Here is a 22,210-nt window from a genome sequence, read left to right on the forward strand (position 1 = left end):
TCTAAATCACCTAAACAATCGAAGTAAATACTCCATAGTGGCAGCAGATGTCAAGGGAGCCTTTGATAACGTTAGCCACGACGCGATCCTGAACCATCTCGAAGGCACCGGCTGCGGCACTAGGGCCTACGCGTACGTCAGAAACTTTCCGATGGACCGCACGGCAACAGTCGGAATCTGGAACATCCGCAGTGAAAGCTTCCTACTTCCAAACAGAAGCACCCCGCAAGGGTCGGCCATTTCACCGCTACTCTTTAACGTCGCTATGATTAAGCTACCCTCACTCCTCAAGACCATACCAGATCTGCGTCACGCGATGTATGCTGATGACATGACGCTCTGGACTAGAGCTACGAACGTTGGAAGGCAAGAAATTAGCTTACAAGAAGCCGTCGACACCATCGAAAGCTATCTCCGAAACTGCGGCCTCCGCTGCGCCCCAGAGAAGTATGAGCACTTCGCTTTGAAAGCAAGAACAAGAGGCCGGCCACCCAACTACGAAGAGCCCGACCCCAGCATCACCCTCAACGGGACAACAATCTCGAAAGTCGACACCACCCGAATACTTCGACTCCACATCCACAAAGACGGATCGGCAGCTGCCAGCCTACCGAGACTAGAACGCACCGTTTCGCAACTCACACACCTCGTCAAGAGGATCTGAAGCCAAAGAAGCGGGCTCAAGGAGCAAGACACTCTAAGAATAGTACAAGCACTGCTCACCAGCCGCATCACATACGGCACGCAGTACCTGGCTTTAAAAAACGTTGAAATAGAAAAGTTCATCATCATGATAAGGAAAGCAATCAAAGTCGCCCTGGGACTCCCCGCCATGGCCTCTAGTTCACGTCTCCTTAAGTGGGGCGTCCACCACACGTGGCAAGAGCTCGCAGAAGCGCACAAGAACAGCCAGCTGGAACGACTCAAGCTCACGCCCACAGGAAGATCAGTAATCGGACAGCTGAACTACAGCGAGACCTATGTCGCAGACACGGACAAGAAAGAGCGAATCCAACCGGACGTTCGAGAATGCATTTACATCGCACGTGTCCCGCGCAACATGCATCCCATATACCACAAGAGTAGAAGACAGGCTAGAGCTAACGCCATCAAACGAAGTTTCAAGCATGACCCGAATGCCCGCTACACAGACGCGGCCAAGTATCCGCCTCGAAACGCGTATGCTCTCAGCGTCGTAGACTCCCGAGGCTCCGAACTAGCATCGGCAACCATCAAAGCACGCAACCCGGAAACGGCTAAAGAAGCGGCAATCGCTTTCGCCACCACCACATGCACAGACGCAGCGGTTACATTCACCGACTCTCCGGCTGCCCGCAGAAACTTCTTGAGGGGCCGCATCTCGGCCGATGCGCTCAAGATACTAAAAAGACGAAGCACTCCGCTCCCGTACACCTGCGTAACGTGGGTACCCGGACACCAGGTACTAGAGGGGAACGAAGCGGCCCACGCCGCTGCCCGTGCGCACGTCAGCCGGGCTCCCCTCTGTCCACGCGCTCTGCGACCCGCGACAGAAGAGGCGGAGGCCGTACCCGCCAACTATTCGGCCATATTGCAACATTACAAGCTCGAGCCTCGAGTGTACCTTCCACCGCACCCTAAACTCGACAGAGAAGAAAGCCTGGTGCTTAGACGCCTGCAAAGTAACACGTACACGCCCAGAACGATAATGCATCGCCTCTACCCGACGCTTCACGGCTACCTCTGCCTACTCTGCAACGTACCCCACGCTCTGGCACACTTGCTCCTTGAATGCCCGTGGCAGGAAGGCAGCGAAATGCAACCAGAAACAGACGCAAAACGAGCACAAGAATCAAACCAACTATTCGAAACGTGGGAGGCCAAGCTAACCCTCGGGGACCTGGAAGACCAACGACAACTCGTCGCCACGCCCAAGAGGGCAGTCGAAGCCAGAGGGTTCCTGGACTAAGGAGCCTTCCCACCTTAGGGTGATACCCGGCCTCGCTCGGGATACTGTTTCGTATAATAAACGTTTCTATCTCTCTCTCTCTCTCTCTCTCTCTTACACGACGGGCCGTTGACGTGTAGTGCGCTTCACCGAGCACCAGTCTCTAAGCTGGAGCATCCGAGGCACGCGATGCTGTTGGCCATACTGCTGCCTACGTCCAGACGTTCTCTTTCCTTACAACATATATATATATATATATATACGGCTGCGCAACTGACCGCTTGAGGCACATTACGTGTATTCGTACGCTTCTTTCATGTTCGGAAAAACACTTTTATGGAGCACGTGTTGAGCAACACAAAGCCGTATCGGGAGTTTCCTATGTTGTTCGACAATTTTCTCATTGAAACTCTTCACCTAATTATATTAATTGCGAAGTTCGTTATTAAGACTAATTATCTAATCAGGGAGAATGCAAGAAGTAAACAGAGTATCTCAAAGCGACGGCAAACAAAATTACCTTTATTCTCTCCAGCTGCGTAGCACTTGCATATTTTAAAGTTTGGCTCAATTTAAGTGGAACAACCTGTATACATCTTTCCAATTTGAATTATTCTCCACGGTTTCTTATAGCACCGACGATGAACGCCAGAGAGTTGAATGTCAGCAAAGGTCACGTTAGCTTGAGCGAACAGCCCGCATAGCGATTGTGATAAGGCGTGAAAGGAACTAGAAAACAGCCGATACTGCAAAGGTCTTATTGCTTCAGGTTTGCATGCCGTCTACAGATTGACTCTAGACAAGGTCGTTAATCTCCGCCCAACGCTGTAACCAAGCGTATGTACTGGTGGATAATACGGAGCTATGCTATATATAAACCACTAAAGCTGTACAATGCTGACATTGCTTTAGCGCCTATCTGTAGAATTTAGTACACACATAGTGTATGCCTCCGCATTTGTTGACCACACCTTATGATGTAGGTAGTGGCTCTCGGGAATCCCATGACAGTCTTCACAGTTGTCATAGCACGTTGGCAGTTGCCATAGCAGGAGTGCGGCTAGTTCAGGAGCATTATTAGGCTATTTACATTAATGCAAAAGTGCAGGTGAGAAGCGACACTTGAACATACGTAATATACATTCAAAGTTTATTTTTTCCGCCGTATGTAAACAAAAATGTAAACTAACTTGTAGATAGCAGACTGATTTATTCAAGCGGATGCGTTGCATGCAACGTTAATATTTCTTAAATGTGCTCGTGCACAAATTCTCAAATAGTCTTACATAAAGATTCACGGCTACATGCATTTGAGATTTTTCGACTGCTTCCATCCACCTTCATAATTTTCTATGTACAGTTCCCTCGGTATGTTCCCATGTGCATGCTTGATGCAGCACATTTTTATAGACATTGCCAATAGACCGCTCATTAACAACCCCAGCAGCGAGCACTTATATATAATCGAAACACGGGGCAAGATATGCTATTATAAAGAGACCTACTGGTCAAATCTCCGATGACTGAACACCATACTTCTTAAATTGGCATCTCACTGCGCCTTCTTTCTTTACATTATTCTTCGCTGAAAAGCTTCACTGAAATTATGCTAGCTGCGACACCCTGCACGGGCAATAGTCGACAAATAGTGTAAGGCTAAAGTCTATGAATTAGATAGAGACTCGTCTGCAGGAAAAGTCTATTGACAGTCGATGGACGTATGACCTTACACTTTTTGGAGACTTCTATAATATGTCTGAGTCTATAGACACTCTATAGACTCTCTATAGAATGTCTGCAGAATGTGTAGACAAAAGCGTATAGGGATTTACAGTTCTACCTTTGTAGACTGAAGTCTATAAAATCTCTCTAAGCAAATGTTTAGAGGCTATATATAGACACTTGTCTATAGAGATTCCATAGACTTCAGTCTACAAAAATAGAACTGTATAACCCTATATATTTTCATCTATAGATGTTCTGTAGACATTTGTCTACAAACGTGAATTTTCATTAATGGGTAGGCAGCCTATAGATTAAGGCTTTTTATAGACCAGTCTATCAAAAGTGTAATCCCGTAAATCTACAGACTGTCTGTAGACTGGTCTGTAGGAATATTCTATAGATAGTCTGTGTACTTTTGCCTATAGCACATTCTACAGACTTCAGTCTGCAAAAGTAGAACTCTATAACATTCTCTATTGGGGGCGAGGACTTACGGAGTTGCCATCTGTCGGATGCGCCTCCGTTGCGTAGAATGAGGGATAACGGGACGCGCTCCTCAAATGTTTGGTTACGGCGCTCAATAAAGGCCCCACGCGGCAGCCCTCCTGGAGATTTCTCTAAGTACTCTCAAAACGAGGGAAGTCTTTTAGTGCCAAAATAATAATATTGGGCAAAATGGAAGCACACAATCGTTTACAGACGCCGTCTCTTTACCTAATATGTCAGTGAACGCCACAGCGCTCGGTCGCCGCGATGGAGTTTCCCGAACCGGCTTCTTGCGCGCAAGGTAGGCAAACGCTGAGAGCAAACTATGTGAAATATTAAAGCGAAAGCTTTACTTGCCGCGAATTTGCGATTTCGCCGTGGCCGTGCTCCGGAAGGCACATGACGTCACACCGCGTTCCTCGTCGTTGCGTTCGCCTCCGCTCGCTTCGCCATCTGCGTCGCATGCGTGATAATATATCGGAGGATTGAAAACGAGAGATTGCGTGCGCCGGCAGTATGGACAAGCGACAATTCTGATAATCAGGAGGAGGCCTGGAATCGACATTGCAACGTGATGAAGAGGAAACAAATCGCCCAGAAAACAGACGACTGGCTAAACGCCGCAACACAGCTAGACAACCAGACTAACCTGGACTTGCAATCAAGTTAACCAAGGCTAACCATGCTATGCCTTTGCTTTCGCAACGCATATCCTGATATGGCTGAGCTAAGCCACTGCCAATTTTATTCTTATAGCGGGCTGCTTGTGTAATGGAATGGAGCGTAACAGAATGAAGCCTCAAATCAGCGATCACACGGGTCCGCAGCGACTGAGTGCGCGTCTGCATGCATGTTCGCGCACAGTGCTTTAAGTTCGCTGCGAGCGCGTTCTCGCACCGTGCCGTGAGCTTTAGGACGCAGAATATGAACATTTGACAGTACACAAGGAACTATTGTTGCGTGGACGCTATCAGAGCTGTTCAAAAGTAATTTCGTTATAGACTTCGACGCCTACGGCTACGGTGATGTGCCGTCGCGACTATTCGATATTAAGGCGACAGGTTAAGGAGCTCGTGTCGCAGAAAAGCCAGTGTTGCAGTGTTGGCTTTGAGCGAAAAATCCTAGAAGGCAATTCACAAATAAAAACTTGCCAGATGGGTTGGGTGGGAATCGAACCAGGGTCTCCGGAGTGTGAGACAGAGACGCTACCACTCAGCCATGATTTTTTTTCTTAATTATCACTCAGCCATGAGTTCGATGGTTCGAAGCGTGACAAAAGCACCTCTAGTGAAGGCGGTGTTGCCTTAGAAACGTGCCGTAGAAAGTTATACTGCGGCGTATATCGGTAATTAGGAGCATGTAAATTACAGAAGTCGGAGTTAAACGAGTAGCGAAATACGTTTCCGCCACATTTATTCTGGGCTTGGCGCACACGCAGAGCCATCTCGCGGCAGACACAGAAGACCCCCTCCTCGCAATGTACGGCGCTGCCCCGACAGGTGGCGGGCCACTCACCCGCTTCTTCCCTTCGTCTCATTTGAGCGCATTGGGGCCGTGCGGGGACCGTTGCGAGGATGCCCCAATACCCTTGCGTTTAATAAGTTTTCTCGCTCTCTTCCCTTCCAACTTCGAGCGTGCGGCACTCGAACCCTCGTGTTTAGGCGACGCAACTCCTCTTTCCGCTCACAGCGCGATTCCTAGGTGCAGCGTCCGATGCGGGAGGCCTCTGACGTTATCGCTGCGCCGTAGCGCGTCTGGTGGGAAAGTGTCCTCTGCGATGTGTGCTGCGCTGCTGGCGAGGAGTCATGGGTCTGCGCGGTGCTCCTGGAACATCATCATCAGCCTGGTTACGCCCACTGCAGGGCAAAGGCCTCTCCCTTACTTCTCCAACTACCCCGGTCGTGTACTAACTGTGGCCATGTTGGCCCTGCAAACTTCTTAATCTCATCCGCCCACCTGAATTTCTGCCGCCCTCTGCTACGCTTCCCTTCCCTTGGAATCCATTCCGCAACTCTTAATAACCATCGGTTATCTTCCCTCCTCATTACGTGTCCTGCCCATGCCCATTTATTTTTCGTGATTTCAACTAAGACATCATTAACTCGGGTTTGTTCCCTCACCCAATCTACTCTTTTCTTATTCCTTAACGTTACACCTGTCATTCTTCTTTCCATAGCTCGTTGCGTCGTCCTCAATTTAAGTAGAACCCTTTTCGTAAGCCTCCAGGTTTCTGCCCCGTACGTGAGTACTGGTAAGACACAGCTGTAAAAACTTTTCTCTTGAGGGATAATGGCAACCTGCTGTTCATAATCTGAGAATGCCTGCCAAACACACCCCAGCCCATTATTATTCTTCTGATTATTGCAGTCTCAGGATCCGGATCCGCAGTCACTACCTGTCCTAAGTAGATGTATTCCCTTACCACTTCCAGTGCCTCACTACCTATCGTAAACTGCTGTTCCCTTCCGAGACTGTTAAACATTACTTTAGTTTTCTGCAGAATAATTTTTAGACCCACCCTCCGGCTTTGCCTCTTCAGCTCAATGAGCATGCATTGCAGGTGGTCCCCTGAGTTACTAAGCAAGGCGATATCATCAGCGAATCGCAAGTTGCTAAGGTATTCTTCATTAGACAGTTTTAGTTTAGCGTACGCAACTACAGCGTACGCTATACGCTATAATATACTGACGCGTGTACTTATCTTTATCGGGCAACCACGTTTCGCCGCCTAACAAATGTAATCGCAAAGCGTAGGACGCGCCTGCATGTATCCGAAGTTTCTGGAAAGTTATCGATGCTTCTATCCGCTGTCTGTTGTCGCAGAACCTTATGTTATCTGATTTCATCACCTGACACGAATGGTGTAGAACTTTGTGGAAGGCACGCGGGTCCGAACGATCAGTCTGGAACATTCGACGACTGTTCTTTAAAAGCCGACGCGCTTGACCCGCTGATCAGATTTTCGACGATCGCCGACCGTGTTCGCCGCTATCGTTGGGCTATAAGTGTAGCCTGTTTTGTGGGCACAGGTTCGCCCAATAAAAGTTAATTTTGTCGTTCACAGTATTGCTACTGTGTTATTCAACGTCACTACCACATGACATCTGGTGGAGGTGCTTGTGCGTTCATGTACCGAACGCCCCCGCAATGCCGCGATCCAAGCCCGAAGCCCGAGAACAAAACCGACATCGCCCAAGACCAGCGTGCTAGCCGCAGAGTGCAAGGACTGCCCCCAGAGCACGGACTTCTACCTGAAACGACAAAGAAAATCGTGGTCAAGACAACCCCAATGGCTGCCCCAGCGTCCCCCGTTATCCTACAACAACCTCGGGACCCACCGACCTTCCATGGAGCAGCGACTGAAGACCTGGAATCCTGGCTGGAGACCTACGAACGAATCGCGACATTCAACAACTGGGACTCCGACGACAAGCTGCGGCATGTCTACTTCGCCTTAGAAGACGCCGCCAGAACGTGGTTTGAGAACAGGGAGTCGACCTTGACAACGTGGGACCTGTTCCGTAGCGGCTTCCTGCGCACCTTTACAAGTGTCGTGCGTAAGGAAAGGGCCGAAGCTATGCTGGACGCCCGAGTGCAGCTACCAAATGAGAACGTTGCCATCTTTACGGAAGAAATGAGCCCTCTGTTCCGCCACGCCGACCCGGATATGGCCGAGGAAAAGAAAGTTCGCCTACTCATGCGTGGTGTGAAGGAAGAACTTTTCGGCGCAATGGCACGAAGCCCACCGACGACCGTAGCAGAGTTCCTTCGCGAGGCCACCGGCATTGAGAACACACTCGAAATGCGGAACCGGCTATTCAACCGCCGCATGAACTCTACAAATTATGCAGGAATTCAATCCCAGGCCACCGACGATCTGCGCGAGACTATCAGAGCTGTCGTACGGGAAGAGCTGCAGAAGTTGTATCTGAGGTCGCACCCTCAAGGGGCCTCAATCGCCGAAATCGTCAAAGATGAGGTTCAGCGATCCCTTACAGTTCCTGAGGTGCAACCAGAATCACCGCAGCCGGAAGCAATGACCTACGCAGCCGCCGTCGCCCGCCGTCAAGGCCCCCCTGCGCGACCGCGCCAGGGTCCTGCAACGCCGCAATTCCGTCGTCCGCCGCCGCCGCCGCCAGCGCGCCCACCCGTCGCCCAGCGCACCTACGCGAGGAAGACGGGCATTTGGCGAGCCCCCGACCACCGCCCGCTCTGCTATCACTGCGGAGAAGCCGGCCATGTGTACCGCCGATGCCCATACCGCGACTTGGGACTGAGAGGGTTCGCCGTCAACGCGCCGCGTCCACAGCTTGGGGAGCGCCCACGTGGCATCGCCGATTACCTAGCCGCCACTCAGTGGAACTCTCGACGACCGTCCCGTTCGCCGTCACCAGGCCGCTACCTGTCACCGCAGCGCCGACCATACACTGGTCCAGCCCGGCGCCGCTCTGCGAGCCCATATCCGGAAAACTAAAAGCAGCAACCGATGGAGGTGCGGTTGCTGTTCGTCGAACTGACGAAGATCCTCCGCCGCCGACGAAGACGACGAAGAAACGATCTCGACGACCTAATGACGACACGCCGCCGTCCCGACGAAGCCAGGAAGCCAAGACTACACCGACGAAAGACGACTTGACGACGCGACGTTCCAGCTTCAGTTCAACACGACGCAGCCGTGATCCGACGCCAAGACCCAACTGCAACGCCAGACAAAGAACCACCGACCTCGACGTGCTTCTCGACGGCCACGCAGTCACTGCCTTAGTCGACACAGGGGCCGATTACTCCGTAATGAGTGGACACATCGCCGCCCAGTTGAAGAAGGTTAAGACTGCATGGGAGGGTCCCCAAATTCGGACCGCTGGAGGACACCTCATTATGCCGACTGGAATCTGCACGGCAAGAATTACCGTTCATGACCGGACTTACCCTGCCACCTTCGTTATCCTCCAACAGTGTTCGCGAGACGTCATTCTCGGCATGGACTTCCTGAACCAACACGGCGCAATCATCGACCTGAAGTCGAAGTCTATAACGCTGTCGGAAGATCGAGCGATACCGCCGGAGAGCTCTAGTAGTCACCATGCCTTAAGCGTGCTCGAAAGTCAAGTCAGCATCCCGCCTCGCTCCAACATTGTCATTTCCGTAGGCACCAAAACGCCTGCCGACGTACAAGGCGTCATCGAGGGTGACCAACGTCTACTGCTAGACCGTGAAATTTGCGTCGCAAGAGGGATCGCTCGACTGCATGAAGGGAAAACTGAAGTGTTGCTGACAAACTTCAGCCAGGAGTTCAAGCACATCAACAAGGGCACGACGATCGCGTACATCGAGGAAATTCTGGAAACCAGTAATGCGTTTGTCCTCTCGGATTCCGCCGCATCTACCCCGACGACCATGGTTCCCGAAGCAGACTGCGACATTAATCCAAGTCTCCCCGTGATTAAGCAACAGCAGCTCAGAAGTCTGCTCCGACGATACAAAGGCTGCTTTTCGACGTCATCGAGGAATCGACAAACACCAGTCGCCAAGCATCGCATAATAACCGAGGAATGCGCTCGACCACTCCGCCAGAGCCCTTACCGAGTTTCGCCGGGAAAACGTGAAGCTATAAGACAACAAGTCGACGAAATGCTGCGCGACGACATCATCCAGCCGTCGAAAAGCCCGTGGGCATCCCCTGTTGTCTTGGTGAAGAAAAAGGACGGCACCTTACTTTTCTGCGTCGATTATCGTCGACTGAACAAAATCACAAAGAAGGATGTATACCCCCTACCACGGATAGACGACGCATTAGATCGGCTCTGCAACGCAAAATACTTCTCGTCAATGGATCTCAAGTCTGGCTACTGGCAAATAGAAGTCGACGAGAGAGATCGCGAGAAGACCGCCTTCATCACGCCAGATGGCCTCTACGAGTTCAAGGTCATGCCATTCGGACTCTGCTCGGCGCCTGCAACGTTCCAGCGCGCCATGGACACGGTGTTAGCAGGATTGAAGTGGCAGACCTGTCTTGTTTACTTGGATGACGTCGTCGTCTTCGCCGCAAATTTCGACGATCACCTTAGGCGGCTTACGACAGTACTAGAGGCCATCAAGTCAGCAGGGCTCACTCTGAAGACAGAAAAGTGCCGCTTCGCTTACGATGAGCTTCTGTTCCTAGGCCACGTCATCAGCAAATCTGGAGTCCGCCCCGACCCGCAGAAGACAGCTGCCATCGCAAAGTTCCCGCAGCCCATCGACAAGAAGGCAGTGCGTAGATTTCTTGGCAAGTGTGCCTACTACAGGCGATTTGTCAAGGACTTTTGTCGTATCGCTGAGCCGCTGACACAGCTAACTAAATGTGACGTCGAGTTCAAGTGGGAGACGCCGCAGGCCGACGCATTTCAAGAACTCAAACGACGCATGCAGTTGCCGCCCGTACTTGCGCACTTCGACAAGCACGCCGATACCGAAATCCACACTGACGCCAGTAGCCTAGGCCTCGGTGCCGTGCTAGTCCAGAGAAAAGATGGTCATGAACATAGATAGCTTACGCTAGCCGGTCGTTGTCAAAAGCGGAAGGCAATTATTCTACAACCGAAAAGGAATGCCTCGCCATCATTTGGGCTACAGCGAAATTTCGCCCGTACCTATATGGCAGGCCATTCAAGGTCGTCAGCGACCATCACGCTTTGTGTTGGCTCGCGAATTTAAAGGATCCTTCAGGACGGCTGGCGTGGTGGAGCCTAAGAGAGCAAGAATGTGATATCACTGTAACCTATAAGTCGGGACGAAAACGCTCTGATGCCGATTGCCTATCACGCGCCCCCCTTGACTCGCCGCCGCAAGATGACGAAGATGGCGACGCCTTCTTTGGCATTTTAAGCGCAGAAGACTTCGCTGAACAGCAGCGAGCAGACCCGGAGTTGAAAAACCTCATCGAGTATTTGGAAGGGCACACCGACGTTGTCCCTAGGCCATTTAAGCGAGGATTATCTTCGTTCTCGCTTCGAAACAACCTACTCGTACAGAAGAACTTCTCACCAATGCGAGCCAACTACCTTCTTGTTGTCCCGTCAGGACTGCGTCCAGAAGTATTGCACACCCTACATGACGATCCGACCGCTGGACACCTCGGATTTTCCCGGACACTATCGAGGATACAGGAAAGGTATTATTGGCCGCGCCTGACCGCCGACGTCGCCCGTTATGTCAGAACATGCCGAGACTGTCAGCGACGCAAGACACCACCGACAAGGCCAGCCGGATTACTACAGCCATTCGAGCGTCCTTGCCGACCATTCCAGCAGATCGTTATGGACTTGTTGGGAACCTTTCCGACGTCAACAACGGGAAATAAGTGGATCGTCGTGGCGACGGACTACCTCACCCGCTTCGCTGAAACTAAAGCACTGCCGAAAGGTAGCGCCGCCGAAGTGGCGAAATTCTTTGTCGAAAACATCCTATTGCGACATGGCGCCCCAGAAGTCCTCATCACCGACAGAGGAACGGCCTTTACAGCGGAGCTCACCCAGGCCATTCTGCAATACAGTCAGACAAGGCACAGGAGGACCACTGCCTACCACCCACAGACGAATGGTCTTACGGAGCGGCTGAATAAGACCCTCGCCGACATGCTAGCAATGTACGTCGACGTCGAACACAAGACCTGGGATGCCGTCCTGCCGTACGTAACATTCGCTTACAACACGGCGGTGCAAGAAACAACACAGATCACGCCGTTCAAGTTGGTTTACGGCAGGAACCCGACGACGACGCTCGACGCCATGCTGCCGCACGTCACTGACGAAGAGAATGTTGACGTCGCTAGCTATCTCCAGCGCGTCGAAGAAGCCCGACAGCTCGCCCGCCTACGGATCAAGAACCAACAGAGGACCGACAGCCGACACTACAACCTCCGACGACGCTTCGTCGAGTACCAGCCCGGTGACCGCGTTTGGGTTTGGACCCCTATACGCCGACGAGGACTGAGCGCGAAGCTTTTGCGTCGCTATTTCGGACCGTACAAGATCATCCGACGTATTGGCGCACTGGACTATGAGGTCGTGCCAGACGGCATTTCGCTATCACAGCGGCGCCACTCACGACCTGAAATAGTCCACGTTGTGCGACTCAAGCCGTATTACCAGCGTTAGTGAACTTTGGGGCTTCGCGACTTTGTTTCTTTTCGTTCTTTTGTTACTTATGTTTAATAAGTGTCCTTTGGTGTTTCACTCTCTTATATTTGTAGCATCGGGACGATGCTTTTTAAGAGGGGGGTATTGACGCGTGTACTTATCTTTATCGGGCAACCACGTTTCGCCGCCTAACAAATGTAATCGCACAGCGTGGGACGCGCCTGCATGCATCCGAAGTTTCTGGAAAGTTATCGATGCTTCTATCCGCTGTCTGTTGTCGCCGAACCTTATGTTATCTGATTTCATCACCTGACACGAATGGTGTAGAACTTTGTGGAAGGCACGCGGGTCCAAACGATTAGTCTGGAACATTCGACGACTGTTCTTTAAAAGCGGACGCGCTTGACCCGCTGATCAGATTTTCGACGATCGCCGACCGTTTTCGCCGCTATCGTTGTGCTATAAGTGTAGCCTGTTTTGTGGGCACAGGTTCGCCCAATAAAAGTTAGTTTTGTCGTTCACAGTATTGCTACTGTGTTATTCAACGTCACTACCACGTGACAATACCGTACGCTAAGCAGCGCACGTTTTCTACAATTTTAGTGTGTCCGCGATATCTTCGGATCTCAGAGGCCATATGCCGTCGTTGCGGCTATTTCGAGCTTGTAGCGATAGGTGGCGCTGACATCTCGAACGTTTCTTTCGTTAGGTTTTGACTCGTTCGAAACGAGAAGCGATCTCGAAAACACCACGAGGTTATCGATAATACTCTGTCGTCGAAGCGGCTAAGCGAAAACCGTTTGCACAGTCATTTGCTACGAACGAAGTGCATTTTACAAAAGCAACGCCAAATTCAATTCGCAGCGGGCAGCCGGGACCGCCGCCATGTTTCCCACAAACTCCGCAAACCACGCAAGGACGCTAACGCAAACTCGTTTGCGTTGCGTACGCCCGCTATACCCGCTATTTCGTTTAGCGTTCAGCGCATGCGCAGTGACGACCCGCTATTTTTTAGCGTACGCTATACTAAAACTGTCTAATAACTATTATCCCCAATTCTTCCCAATCCAGGTCTCTGAATACCTCCTGTAAACACGAGAGATCGTATCTCCCTGCCTGACGCCTTTCTTTATTGGGATTTTGTTGCTTTCTTTATGGAGGACTACGGCGGCTGTGGAGCCGCTGTAGATATCTTTCAGTATTTTTACATACGGCTCGTCTACACCCTGATTCCGCAATGCCTCTATGACTGCTGAAGTTTCGACTGAATCAAACGCTTTCTCGTAATCAATGAAATCTATATACAAAGCTTGGTTATATTCCGCACATTTTTCTATCACCTGATTGATAGTGTGAATATGGTCCATTGTTGAGTAGCCTTTACGGAATCATGCCTGGTTCTTTGGTTGACGGAAGTAAGGTGTTCCTGATTCTATTTGGAATTACCTTAGTAAACATTTTGTAGGCAACGGACAGTAAGCTGATCGGTCTACAATTTTTGAAGTCTTTGGCGTCCCCTTTCTTATGGATTAGGATTATGTTAGCGTTTTTCCAACTTTCCGGTACGCTCGAAGTCATGAGGCATTGCGTATACAGGGTGGCCAGTTTCTCTAGAACAATCTGCCCACCATCCTTCAACAAATCTGCTGTTACCTGATCCTCCCCAGCTGCCTTCCCCCTTTGCATAGCTCCCAAGGCTTTCTTTACTTCTTCCGGCTTTACATGAGGGATTTTGAATTACTCTAGACTATTCTCTCTTCCATTATCGTCGTGGGTGCCACTGGTACTGTATAAATCTCTATAGAATTCCTCAGCCACTTGAACTATCTCATACATATTAGTAATGATATTGCTGGCTTTGTCTCTTAACACATACATCTGATTCTTGCCAATTCCTACTTTCTTCTTCACTGCTTTTAGGCTTCCTCCGTTCCTGAGAGCATGTTCAATTCTATCCATATTGTACTTCCTTATGTCAGCTGTCTTACACTTGTTGATTAACTTCGAAAGTTCTGCCAGTTCTATTGTAGCTGTAGGGTTAGAGTCGTCCATACATTGGCGTTTCTTGATCAGATCTTTCGTCTCCTGCGATAGCTTACTGGTATCCTGTCTAACGGAGTTACCACCGACTTCTATTTCACACTCCTTAATGATGCCCACAGGATTGTCGTTCATTGTTTTAACACTAAGGTCCTCTTCCTGAGTTAAAGCCGAATACCTGCTCTGTAGCTTGATCTGGAATTCCTCTATTTTCCCTCTTACCGCTAACTCATTGATCGGCTTCTTATGTACCAGTGTCTTCCGTTCCCTCCTCAGGTCTGGGCTAATTCGAGTTCTTACCAACCTATGGTAACTGCAGCGCACCTTGCTGAGCACGTCCACATCTTGTATGATGCCAGGATTAGCGCAGAGTATGAAGTCTATTTCCTTTCTAGTCTCGCCGTTCGGGCTCCTCCATGTCCACTTTCGGCTATCCCGCTTGCGGAAGAAGGTATTTATTATCCGCATATTATTCTGTTCCGCAAACTTTACTAACAACTCTCCCCTGCTATTCCTAGTGCCTAGGCCAGATACTCCCACTGCTTTGTCTCCAGTCTGCTTCTTGCCTACCTTGGCATTCAAGTCGCCCATTAGTACAGTGTATTTTGTTTTTACTTTACCCATCGCCGATTCCACGTCTTCATAGAAGCTTTCGACTTCCTGGTCATCATGACTGCATGTAGGGGCGTAAACTTGTACAACCTTCATTTTGTACCTCTTATTAAGTTTCACAACAAGGCCTGCAACCCTCTCCTTAATGCTATAGAATTCCTGTATGTTACCAGCTATATTCTTATTAATCAGGAATCCGTCTCCTAGTTCTCGTCTCTCCGCTAAGCACCGGTAGCACAGGACGTGCCCGCTTTTTAGCACTGCATATGCTTCTTTTGGCCTCCTAACTTCACTGAGCCCTATTATATCCAATTTACTGCCCTCTAATTCCTCCAATAGTACTGCTAGACTCGCCTCACTAGATAACGTTCTAGCGTTAAACGTTGCCAGGTTCATATTCCAATGGCGGCCTGTCCGGACTCCTGGAACAAAGAATTCGAAAAAAGTTGACTGTGGACTTAGAAGTGTTGTATATGAAAACTATGTCTTTGTGTGACTCAAGAGCATGCCGAGCGAATGAGTAGGTGGTGGGAACGGGTTGGGATAACGCTATCGCATTCAACTTTTGAAGGCGAAAATTAAGCGTCCTCCAATTTTTTTTTCTTGTAAATTCTTGGACGTTTCGTTATTATTTCTTAAGTCGCGTCGCACAGTATGTTTATCGGTCTTCTCACCGTACCATTTCCCACTGCTTCTTTTTCGCAATCCAGTGCATTAATTCATAGCACGAACATAACCTTGCGCCATGCCTTATATTAATATGCTTCTTACCGCCCCCTTTCCTTTCCAGTGAACTTGCCAAAATCTAGCATCAAGAAGTTCATAGACCGAATAAAGCTTCATGACATTAGCCGGGCAGCGGGCGAGCGTCTCTGTGCGCGTTTTCTGCTGCTCACCGAACATCGCACTCCCGACGCCGCAGCGCAAATCTTCCTCGTGTATGTGCTTGCTGCATACCCGATGCTTGCGTTGGCGTTTACGTAGATTTCACTTGCGAGAATGGAATCGAAACATATTGGAATAGTTTTACGTTGTAGGGTCCAAGTTTACGCGAATTCACTCGCAATTTCACAAGCACCCATTCACTCGAAATTAGACTTACAACCTATGTTATTCCTATTATTAGAAGTGGACGAATATCAATTTGTAGAATACGAATGGAATACGAGTAATATGTATCTGATATGTAATCCAACATCGAATAGTCAGTAGGATGACGTGTCACTTTCAGTATGGTGAGTTACTTTGCTGGTACTCACTAGCACTAAAAGGAACCTAACAATAAGGAAGAACGGCTCAGTTTCAAACTCAAGATGAAAATTGCCATTAATGGAACTGTGCAAATACCAAATCAGCAACTTTAGAGACTTGTTGTAAACAAGCAATTTAGGGAACAATAGGTGCTGTTTGACTAGCTTTCAGAAATTGCTAAATAAATGGCTACCGAAGAAACTTCAGATCTCTAAAGAATGGTGCTCAAGGACTTGTGTACTATGACGCATGAAGAAAACCATAAATCACAGTTTGCAGCGTGAAAGATAAAATGCCTATAATACTAGACCTCTAAAAACACTAAATGAGATACCATGTGCAAGAGACCCAAGTTTTCATGCGGGCTTCCGCTGCCAAATTGAAAACAAAACTGGATTACCCATATTGGTTATGCCTTACATCGACAAATGTGGGCTCCGAAAAACATGTGGAGATAACACCACTCGTAAATTCTCCATGACGCAGGAAGCCCTGCACAAATGACCAGATATCAGCAAGTAGTCGTCGAGATTCCAGCTGCATATTGCCGCAGGCACAAGAGATCGTTCCCCAGTGGAGGCGCTAGACATTTTTTAGTCCCGAAGTGAGCGTTTCGTCAACTAGGGCCCTATTAGCTAAGGATGCTTGAGGTACTGTGATGAGCAATATGAAAGGAAACGCAGGGACGCGTAGAAAACACCCTCAGACCCAGCTATGGGTGACGCGCAGCGGCCGCCGTTGGAAACAAAGTGGAAAGCGGAACGCTGTTCTAACAACTGTTCCCACTCCCCTCGCCCGTCTGCAAAGTGCGGAACTTCGCATCGCCAGCAGACAGTGCTAACACTGCTAGCTATTGCGTCACTGGTAACGTTTTTGCGCCGGATCGTTACAAAAGGTAGCACTGTTCCTTACTTCGATATCGATTTATGGTAAAGCTTGTAAATCGAGAAAGAATGGGTTGTAAGGGTGAGTTCAAAATCAGTTTATTGGCGCTTGCCCAATATTAAAAAGATATTGAAGCAAATTAAATAAGGCAACAGCGTCATCCCAGCTTACGATGGCCGTTTGTTTTGTTCGTTGGTGGCCTAATAACGCGTCATGTCACCGCCGACTTGAACGACGGCCTCCATCTTTGGGGCAGAGACGCGTGGAGAGCCTCGCTGAATGCGGTATCATGCTGAAGGCGCTTCCATTCATGTTCTGTTGCTTCCCATAGTGGCTCGGAGTTCGCGAATTCTAGGGACCTCTTCGACAGGTTGACTTTCATACGGCCCCAAACATGCTTTATAATGTTCATGTCGGCACCCTTCGCGTACCACTGAAGTTGCATTTCCCCTCGCTCTTCCAAAAGGCGCGCCATGTCCTTCGATGTGTGAACGGGAGTCAAGTCCTGCTGGAAAAAATAACACCCATCTGGGTGCAGCCAGTTCAACACATAGGGGATCTGGTGCTCGAGCAGAGTGCAATACGCAGCACTGGTGAACCTCCCATCAATTCTCACCAGGGCCCAGGCCTTCGTGGGAAATCGCCCCCGAGACGTTCACAGACGTTCAAAGTCCGCTGGTGGCCACCTCCTGGATATTCTGCGGACTAAAGTGTGTTTTTGGTCCGCCACACTCTCTTTCGTTGGTCCCAGCGGCTCGAGAACGTGGACTCATCACAGAAAACCACATGCTTCACTCGCTCTCGCTCCAGCTGCGGTGTTCAGTAGCGAGCCTCAGGCGAGCTGCTTTGTTGGCTGCGGTGAGCAGAGGTTTCTGTGCGGCGATGTGATTTCCCAGTCTTGCTTCTCTAAGCCTTCGTAGTACCGTGCTGTCGCTCAAGTTGTCCAGGCCAAGAGCACCTCGAACGTCCTTTGCACTTTGAAATGGTTTGTCGCCGGCGGCAGCCATCGATACAAAGGTGTTGGTCGTTCATTGTTGATCGGGATCGTCTGCGGTGCCGCGCATCGCTTATACGTTCTTCGTCTCGGTAAGCCTCGATAATCTGGTTGACCATTTTCAAGCGGCCTGTCACGAGATCAATATTGCGCGGCGCATAACCTCTTTTAAAAATTTGTATTATATCTTCCCGCTGTTTAAGAGGCACTAAAGGCATCTTGAGGCTACAAAATCACAGTTGACTGCTCCGTGTGGGCCACTGTAGTGTGCTACTTGAGTTTTTCTGAACGAACTTGGTGCAACAAAGTCGCACGAGAGACAGTTTAGCGATGTTTCTTTTTCATTTTTTTTTCTGTTCGTCTGTCGCTATTGGTTCGAGCGCCGCCGCTGTTCGAGGTGCCACTGAAAACCGGGTATGTTGATTCAAATAAAGAATTGGTTTGAAATACAGTGCAAGCTTGGTCTAAGAGTACTATCAAGCGATTGCGCGAAGAAAAAAAAATTAACGAAGGAAATGAAAGTAAATCGGTGTAAGTCACTGTGACGATTACCATCTTATCGGCAAAACAATGACACAATCTACAATGCGCAACGAGATAGGTTCACTGACACAGGTCATCTCACTTTTCCCTCGGTTTTACACCGAGTCTTGGCCTTGACAACAGCCCCTGTCGTTTGCAATATGGGAGACTGAGGGAAAGCTGCCCGTCAGGCGCCAAGAAAACTCGGATTCTACGTGAAGCTGTAGGCCAGGTCGCTTGAATTCCCTGAACACAGTAATTGACAGCCGATGGCGATTGCACGAAAAAGCACCAATCGGTCGCAGCCAAGTAAGTGGTCATAAAAACATTCGCGTTTTCTCAAGGCTTTCATAAGAAGCGTGCGCCTGCCCAAACAGCTGCAGTGAAACCGGGCCGCCGTGCATATCTCTTGCCTCACTTTTGTGAATACGGCGCTCCGTCCGGCGACAAGGCTCATAAACAAGTGACAGTTGAATCAAAGGTACACATTCAGCAGATATATTTCTGGGTTGGAACAGCCTAATTAATGAGAAGGAAAATTACAATCAAAACTTATTTAAAAAGAACCTCACGTTTCGGAACCTTACTGACTCGGTCTTCAGGCGTGAGATGCCGTTAGGCGTAGCAATGTTTATATGCCTTTTTAGTGCTCTGACCGGCACGCGGACGCTTTTCATAGACTTTGACAGTAAACGGCGGGAGTGTTACCGACGAAAGATTGATGTTACCCGGTGTCTTCTGGATGTGCCAGGTTTCCAAATGGAGCCGCCACTGGTGGTTGCTTTCTCTCTCCAAGACGACAGCGCCGTAAGGGTTAATCTAGTTATCAAAAAGTTCGCAAAGTTTTTCCACAGTACTACCTTCTCTGTTTACGTGATGAAATTCTTGTACTGAAGAATTTTTTTCCGCGAAGTATTTAGTCCCGCCAATAGATGACGTGCGTGGGGCATTCGGTGCACGCCATTTCGCACACAATGTTCGACGCCTTTTCGAGAGGAACGCGGTCTTCTAGAGGACGGAGAAAGATACTGACCGTAGACAGAGCCTTGTGAGTGACGTCAACCCCTGCCCCTCGCAGCAGATGGACTAATGTATCGCTGACCCCTCTAACTTAAGGTAAAAAGATACGGCGCCGTTCCCAGAGTGGTTCGGCAATCGCCCTCTTCCGTTCATTGTCATTCCGTCGGCGGAGTGCGCAGTGAATAAGCGCCTTTGTATAGCCAGTCCTACCAAGGTCACGGATTACTATGTTCTTTTCTTCCTTCTGGAGGTCCGGGGAAGTGTAAATTCTTTCGACTCTCTTGACGAGGCTTCGTAATAGAGAAAGCTTGTACCAGGTGGGGTGACTAAAATTAAACTGAAGATATCGTTATGTGTGTGTCGGTTTTCCGAAAGCGTAAGAGGACGAGGTTCAGTTACTCTCTTTTCACGAGAACATTTACGAAAGAGAGAGAACAACCATTTCTGCCTTCAAGTGGAAACTGTATAGCCGGCTCTATATGGAGTTCAAGTGCGAGATCAAGTTGTCCACCTCGGATGACTTCACCAAGCAAAAAATGCGTCTCCAATCCACGCTTTGAAGGAGGCTGGACAGCGAAGCTGTAAACGACAACTAGGACGATTACCGAGCGCGATGCAGCTTGAAATTACTCACACAAAGCCTGATATTATTCTCGTGCTTGAAATTATTCACATTGCCGCTTCCCGGCAACTGTGCCTCAGGTAACCACAATCTTTACCGCGAATCAATTGCGGCGAACGCTATGCACGAAGGCGAGCTTTCTGTTTATTTTTTCTTACCCCCGCATGCCGGCGCCGCGGATGCGCGGAAGGGAGCGCCATCTGATGGTGCTGCAAGGAACCAGACGGCGCATGCGGCGCGAGCCTCCAGAGTTTCTGTCCACGGACACGACAGACCCATTGGGAGGTGGAGTTATAGCTTCCCTGTAAAACAATCGTCAACGTAGCGTACAGAGAACATTTTTCGCTTAGGGGTGAAAGTGTAAAACGCTCGCTTTTTGACGTCCTTCATGGCGTGTGTGGCGACTGTGAGCGAGAGTGCGTAACTCATACCATAGTGAGCGACAGTACGGGCCGAGAATGTCACGGGTGCATCTCGCATTAGCGCGTGACTGCAACCACACCCTCTACTCTTCCGCTGACGCCGATCTCCTTGCATGCTTCCCATTCCGCTCGAACCGACCTCCTTATTGTTCCGCGCGAGGGGGCGCTTTTGGCGGCTCTTGTGCGGCCCAGTTAACTAAGGCGCCTTTCTTTACACGCGTACATGTCATTCGCGTTCTGAGTTTGGAAGAAGCCTATTCGATGATACGATTATACGGTAATTCGCCCATGTAGCAGGGTGAGAAGTCATCAGGCGCTTAGCAGCACTCACGTAGACTGTGCCACACAACAACTACGACCGCAATAACAACGGCAAATCCGTATACTTTACGCTGACCAACTCCTTATATTACATGGACCTCTTTCTTTCTTTCAGCCTTGTGAATGCGTACACCTGTAGACCATCATATAGAAACTTCATTTTGTTGGTCGGAGACAGCAACGGGCCATTCTACATGAAATGATACGATTAATGCTCGCGCCTTTATATAAAGCAATGGAAAGAAACGTGCGTGCTCGGTGGATATGGGCGTCATCGTCATGTATTATTTAACTCCGTTTCTGCATGATGTGTTGCTTGAACTGATGTTTCTTTTTTCAATTATTGCAGAAGAATAAAAGCACTTAAAATAAAAATGCTTTGAAACTTTCCATTGTTTAGTTTGCGCCACAGTTTTTAGTATCGCAGCAAGATTCACAACAAAGGTTGGTTAATATCAGCGTTAAATCGGAACGTGCTTTGCTCTGGAGAAATTTGTGTTCCACTGCTCAGGTGTACTTCTTCCACATTTTTCCCTACGCCGCAGCAATGAACACATTCTAAAAAAACGTTTCACAAAAGAAAGGCTCTTGAAGATGCCATTTAATAAGAAGGAAGCACTACGATCTTATTGAACACCTAAAATCACGTATTGATCTTCGTGGAATGACCTGCACTTGCAGTAATAATTAGAAGACTGTAAATCCTCAGTTTGTCCTGTTCATTTTCCATTATTGAACTCCACGTAAAGGTATACAGGCATCGCAAACCCCAACTTGTCAACTTTCTAAGTGCCATAAATTTCAGTGATTCCAAGCGGTTATATACATTTGCCATAACTTATTTACTGAATAGTACAAATTGTGCAACTGGTTCAAGACTACTACACTAGCGCAAGGTGATTATGCCAAGTACTTATAGTAAATGACATGTTAAAATATATTGAATAATCAATCATATTACTTATGCTATCATCGAACGTATTCCTTGTAGTAACATAGGATATTGTTATTATTGGCTTCAGTTCTCTCAAGCGTACATAGAGCTGCTCCCCTGCGCAATAAATGGTACTCACACATTATGAATAGCTTGGTCAAGCCGATATGCAGGGGCTTGAAAGTTAAATGATGAGCCGGTGTACTAAAAAGATCATTCTAGTTACGGTAAATGTGCTTGCGCCGCCGTTTTGTGTGCTTTGACGGTAAAATGCTCGTCCGAAGCTAGAGTGGCCAGTCAAGTAAATGAGCATCAATGGCATATATTTA

This window comes from Dermacentor andersoni, chromosome 3, assembly GCF_023375885.2.
Source record: "Dermacentor andersoni chromosome 3, qqDerAnde1_hic_scaffold, whole genome shotgun sequence".
Taxonomy (NCBI): domain Eukaryota; kingdom Metazoa; phylum Arthropoda; class Arachnida; order Ixodida; family Ixodidae; genus Dermacentor; species Dermacentor andersoni.